The sequence below is a fragment of the Triticum urartu genome, chromosome 5, assembly GCF_003073215.2.
Source record: "Triticum urartu cultivar G1812 chromosome 5, Tu2.1, whole genome shotgun sequence".
Classification (NCBI taxonomy): Eukaryota; Viridiplantae; Streptophyta; class Magnoliopsida; order Poales; family Poaceae; genus Triticum; species Triticum urartu.
Genome location: NC_053026.1, coordinates 500,115,308 through 500,121,567, shown reverse-complemented (window position 1 = coordinate 500,121,567; position 6,260 = coordinate 500,115,308). Strand labels below are relative to the sequence as shown.

The window sequence follows — 6,260 nt, the reverse complement described above, 5'->3', positions numbered from 1 at the left end:
ATTACTACGTTCCCCAACAGTTATGTGATGTATTAGTGTTGTATCTTCTCATTTTGTGGAGGAAAACTTCTATGTTGTGTGTTGTATTTTTTATATGGTTACACTAATGATTTGTTTTACTTAGTGAATGAAATAATGGACAATATGGGCTAAAATATAGATGGGGTAGAGCAAGCCAAGGCCCATAGTAATTACCAATACAATAGATTAGTAAATAAAGAGCTAGGTAGATAGAATAAAAATATTTGGATAGAAAATAATATAGAAATAATTCGCCCATGGCCCCATAAATAATGCATTGGATGGACCCAGATATTTTGACTAAAAATGGATCATACTGATGGGATGCCACGTTGAATGCCACAATGGAGCCCACCTCATCGTAAATCAGTGATGGTTTATGTCAGCACATAGTCCTAGGACCTTGTCAGGGCCAAATGGGCTTAGGGAAGATCTTTGATGGTCAACAACCAAAACATGTGATGGTTTGGAGGTGCATCACGGCTTTCAAAATATGACAGTGAATACATAACGAGTCTCAACAACCATCACCAATACACTTGTGTGCCAGTTTTTTCGAGTGATATGTGACGGTTCGGGACCTCCATTCATCAACAAATTTCTAATAGTGTGCATTGTACACAGTTATGGTATAATTATTGTGCTTCATACAAATGCAATACATCATTATGCAACAATAATAGTGAACTTAACAGATTTGACTTCCATCCCTGGTTGTAGAGTTTCTAATTTTAATTACTATTGTCGCGTGAGTCATGAGACACACATCAAACATGTGGGAGTATACTGCTTGCATTATGCAGTTTCAGAAAGCACGCTAATGCATTTGTATGTTGATTATCCCTTCTTGACATGTTTTGAAAGCCTTGAAGCCGCATCCTTAATGTGCCTGAAAGACTCGACAAAGTCATCCAGAAGTTGAGTATAATTTGGAATTATTTCCTCATCGACTGACAGAATTACCTTAATAGTGCCATTGTAACTCTGATAGTGTACAATTAAAGCCTGCAAAAAGAAATGGTAATTAAATACAAAATCAGGCTGCAGATGATTAGAGTATTCTAGGTTTATTTCCAGTCTCTTTTATATTTTTGCAATCAATTTTTCTCTTATTGTTTCAAGGATCCGGGCTTAAATTTTTGTGTGTATATGCCTACCCAAGGTCAAGTCATCTCCTTAATTCAAGAGCCCTTAGTGATGAACTATTCGGAGAGATGTATATAGAGTTGCATCTAACCATTTGTTGCGTTTTGGGTTAAAGTTCAGTCTCAAGAAAGAGTGGAAATGCAACTACATAGTTACTCCTACTTAAACTTGTTATTTCATATCTCTATTGGCGAGAGGGGTGAGAGCACACACCTTGTTTTGAGTACTCTTTAACTCAAATTTGTTCCTTCTTATTGTATACATTGTGGTTCCTCCAAGGTGCATCCACCATTTTGGATATAAATGTACAACGAAGTATAAACTAAGGAAGCATATGTGGTTTTTGATGTTTTGAGTTCTAATTCTTGTTTTTTTTTGTTCTAGTAAACCGGATTAACTTGCCCAGACTTATTTCATAATTCATATGTACTAGAGTACTTATGTTTGAAAGCGCCGAATACCAATGTCCTTGCATTGTGGACAATGTGGTGGATGATTTGGGTTGACAAAAGTACAAATGTGGCTTAAGATTGAAGGTTTCGATGTAAGATCATGGCTGACTTACTTGTGGAATACCATAAACGGTAGGTGCAATGAAGACAGATGGGTGTCCATAGAACTCTACTTGCTCTGTTGGTCCAACCATGTTCGAGAACGTAGTAGTTGTATTTGTGAGCATACGACCGATGATAAAAGCACCTGCCTACTTGGATTGTCAAGTTGAACAATTATAAAATGGAGAATAATAACTAAATAAAAGAAGTGTTAGTTTGCTAGACAATGAGTTGCTTAATTGTCTGAGTTTGATATTAGGAAAACATATCAGTACAAACGGGAAAAAGAAATACCTTCAGGCCAAACATTTTCACAAAAAGCTCGCTAATCTTACACGTGAAGATAACTTCAAGTGAGCTCTTTTTTCTATCCAGGGTCTTATTTGCCTTCCAAACATATGCAAGTGGATCATCGTGTACCGCTAATTGAAATGGAAGGAGGATGTAGCCTATTTGATTTCCCCATGCCACATCATTACTTTTACCCGATACTATCATATTAACATATGTCTGCACATAGTTGTAAGAAAACATTACATTAAAGTTATGATACACTACAAATTAATAATATATTCTCAAGCTTGCATTTGGAAACTAATTATGCATCAGCAAATGAGTAACGAAACTAGCTACTCCAAGAGTGACTAGTAATATACAATGTTTTTTCACCTGATCATGTGAACATATGTAAAATCATTAGTTTGTCATATTTTCATAGATACCATGATTTATATTCTTTTACTAACACAATCGTATGGATTTTATGACCAAATTTGCATGTTGGAGATTGTCCCGATGTCTGAAACGTCATCTGATTAGATATGGAAGGAGGAGTAATATTTTGGTGACAGAGATATATAAATGAAAAAAAAATCAATAACTAATGACATGCATTTGAAACTTCATGCATATTTCCATAAAGAAACTTACATGTAGGCTAGCTGTTGGCCTTGTATAGGGTAACCTAACATAATTTGAAGATAAGTTGCACAAACATGTACAGTAAAAACAACAAATTGTCAGAATGTACATCTCTTACCAGACTTACGAAAGTAATATTGTGATAGAGCAGCAGAAGTGACTCCGACTAGCACATCATTAACAGTCTGTGGAAAGAAAATAAAAATACAGAAAATGACGCTTCAGCGACTAGTTTAACCTGACTCAAAAGAGATGAGCTTCCTGATATATATATAGCTATACGTGATATTATCATATACTCCCTCCGGCCCATAATATATGACTTTTTTAACACTATACACAGTGTCGAAAAACGTCAGGTGGTATATACTTACGCAGTTCATGGCATTCTTGATGAACTTGACGTCGTCCAAGCTAAGGCTCCGGTGCACGAAGCGCCTGCGGGGGTTCAACGTAATTTCACTGTCCGCGCGTCTGAAGAGCGTGTTCGGGTCTCTCAGAAACACAATCGTCGCAGCAAAGAAGATGACGTCCACCAAGGTGTTCCATGCAAGCACGAGGTACGGCCAAACGCATGCGACGAACGCCGCCAGGGCTCCCGCGGGCAGCGGCTGCCGGTGTTGCGGCTCGTAGATGGCGCCAGTGCGCGCCGGCTGCACCGGCATGGCTGGCAAGCGTGTCGGGTCGGCGGCGCTGCGGGCGGACGCCAGGAGGAGCGTGATCAGCGACATCCCATCACCGAGGGAGTGGTGGACGCGGAGCACCACACAGTGGAGGTGGCCTCTGTTAGGTATAATCTTGAGTTGTGTCTAGCCCTAGATAGCAAATTAAGGCAGTACGTGTGTTAGGCTGATTAGGTAGTGGGGCATGGCGTGAGTTGTAGTATCCGGTTAGGATTAGTATACTTGCCGTGACTTGCATGGCATGTTGGAAGTCCGGCTAGGATTATAGGATTGATTAATTTGGTTAGCCGTGTCCAAGGACTACTAGTAAAGTCTAAGTCGGTTTGGGTTTGTTCCTGGTCCTGTGTGTATATATACACAGGCAAGGCTGGCTATTGTATCAACCGTGTGCAAAAAAACAGAAAATAAAAAGAGGAGAAACAAAGGGCACGACAAGAGCCCTTGGCTATAAAAGTTTTGTGCGCGTGTGTTCATTGTGATTTGATGTGATCGATTCTGTGGGCCGAGTTCCAACAATTGGTATCTAGAGCAAGGTTCAGGATTTGAAGCCGCGCTTGCCCTGGGGTGGCGACCTGACTAGCGCCTCGGGGCTGGCGATATGGTCGCTGGGTACTGCAGCGATGAGGAGGATCGGGAGATTGTCGTTCGGCCGAGTGACATGGAGGAAGACGGCGGGATGTCGTCGGCAAGGCGGTGGATGGAGATCGTTGACGGGAGTAGTGGTGCTGTGGTGCGGTGTCGGAAAGTCGTCAAGATCGTCGTCTTAGGGAGTTTGATGAGTCAAGGAGTCGTGCGGGTTAGCACGGTCGGTCGGTTGGTCGGTCAGTCGTCGTCGTCGTCATGTCCAAGTGCTCGTCTCTGTGAGGAGTTGAAGATGAAGCGCATCCAGGTCGTCTATGTGTCTCGACGAGAGGATCAAGTTCAAGTATGTGGGGGCGGTAAACCAGTGAAGGTGAGTCTCTTCAATGAGACCATGTCTCTACATGAGGCTGGAGTGCATGGTGTAGGGCACAGGGTGGTGTGATCCACAAGGAGTCGGCATGTATCTCGCTAGGGTGGGTGGTCAAGTTCACCGGGTGGGGTATTCCACAGGATACTAGCGAGGCTGGGTAGTCCCAGGCATATTTGAAGTGGTCCGTAAATTCGCCAAGTCAAAATTGAAGGGGAGATTGTTGCGATCAATGAAGCCTAGTTATTTAACTTGTCGTGGTGCGAGTGGATAAGTCGACAAGGGAAAAATCGTCAACGAGCCAAGACCGGAGAAGCAACAAAGACGAAGTGTCAAAATTAAAGAGAGATTGTTAGGTATAATCTTGAGTTGTGTCTAGCCCTAGTTAGCAAATTAGGGCAGTACGTGTGTTAGGCTGATTAGGTAGTGGGGCATAGCGTGAGTTGTAGTATCCGGTTAGGATTAGTATACTTGCCGTGACTTGCATGGTATGTTGGGAGTCCGGCTAGGATTATAGGATTGATTAATTTGGTTAGCCGCGTCCAAGTACTACTAGTAAAGTCTAAGTCGGTTTGGGTTTGTTTCTGGTCTTGCGTGTATATATATACAGGCAGGGTTGGCTATTGTATCAACTGTGTGCAAAAAAACAGAAAAAAAGAAAAGAAGAAACAAAAGACACGACAAGAGTCCTTGGCTATAAAAGTTTTGCGCGTGTGTGTTTATTATGATTTGTGGGCCGAGTTCCAACAGCCTCTGAAGTCGGGAAGTCTAGGAAGTGGAACTCCCAGAGTGGGCGGGAAAGGTCCATGGGGAGCGCGGGCAGCGAGGCCACGTAGTCCTCCACGGCCCGGTCCGGATCAGCCTCCACGGCGGCAGGGTCCAGCGTCGGGACGATCATGTGGTCATCGACGTTCACCTCCGTGCGCGCCCACCGCGGACTCTTGCACCCGTCTGTCACCTGACGTGCATGCTCACGTGTTAAATTAAGCTACTGACAGTATTCTCAAAAAAAAAGCTAGTGACAGAATAGCACTTGAATGCAAGAGTATGTATGTGTACTTGGATGCTGCGGAAGCGCGGGTAACGCGCAAGTTGGGCGGCGATGCCGGCGCTGAAGACAGGTAGGTTGACGGGCGAGCCAAGGCCGATCATAACCACGATGTATATAGCTTCCAAGAGTCTTGCAGTAGGGGTCACGGGCTCCTCCTCCGCCGCCGCCGCCGCGGAATCGTCGTCGGTCGTCCATTTGGTTGGGGCTGATCTTGGTGTGCGTATCGGGGGTAGCAGGCCGCTTGTTGGTAGAGCGGCTACCGAGGGGCTACCAAGACTACCCATGGCTACTTTAGTTTCAAGGGTCGTTGGCTACTCGATCGATCGACACTCCATGCTAGGTGTAATATATAGGATGACAATGTTTTTTGCTAATAAAAGCGGCAAGTATGACAATCAATGGCACTACTATACACACAGTTGAAGATCATCATCGTAAGGGATCTGGAATCGTCCCTACCGGCTTGCTGCTGATGTGGTCCCACATTGCACACTGTAGTTCAAGAATAAACATCTGCGATGTGTTTCACATCACAAACAGATGAGCACAGTGAAGCATGCATTCAGTACCTCACTGAAGATGCTCTGCCTAGTTGAACCCATGCAACTACAATTTTGTGGTGTGCAATATCGAAAAAGGCTTGAACCCCGTTTTATAGATAAAGCAGCAACCGAGGATTACAACATGACACTGCATCACACAACAAGGAAAATGCAAAGACAACGGTGCCGAGGATAGCAAACAAAGCCCCAGAAAACAACAAGCACACAACGAAAGAAAGAATTGAGCACTGCTTGGAGTCCCTGGGGCCCTCATCCACGATCAGGTAACCAGAGTAGAGAACATAATCAACTTGAGGGGAGACTAGACGGCAGAGGAGGCCATGCCATTGCCAACACTTGGAAGACAAGCACCACCATGCCAACAAGCTCCAT

At 43.8% G+C, this 6,260-nt stretch overlaps 1 pseudogene; it reads right to left on the bottom strand.

Moving 5' to 3' along the window:
- Window positions 1–657: 657 nt before the first annotated feature.
- Window positions 658–5,621, bottom strand: LOC125556446 (annotated as a pseudogene).
- Between the last annotated feature and the right edge of the window lie 639 nt (window positions 5,622–6,260).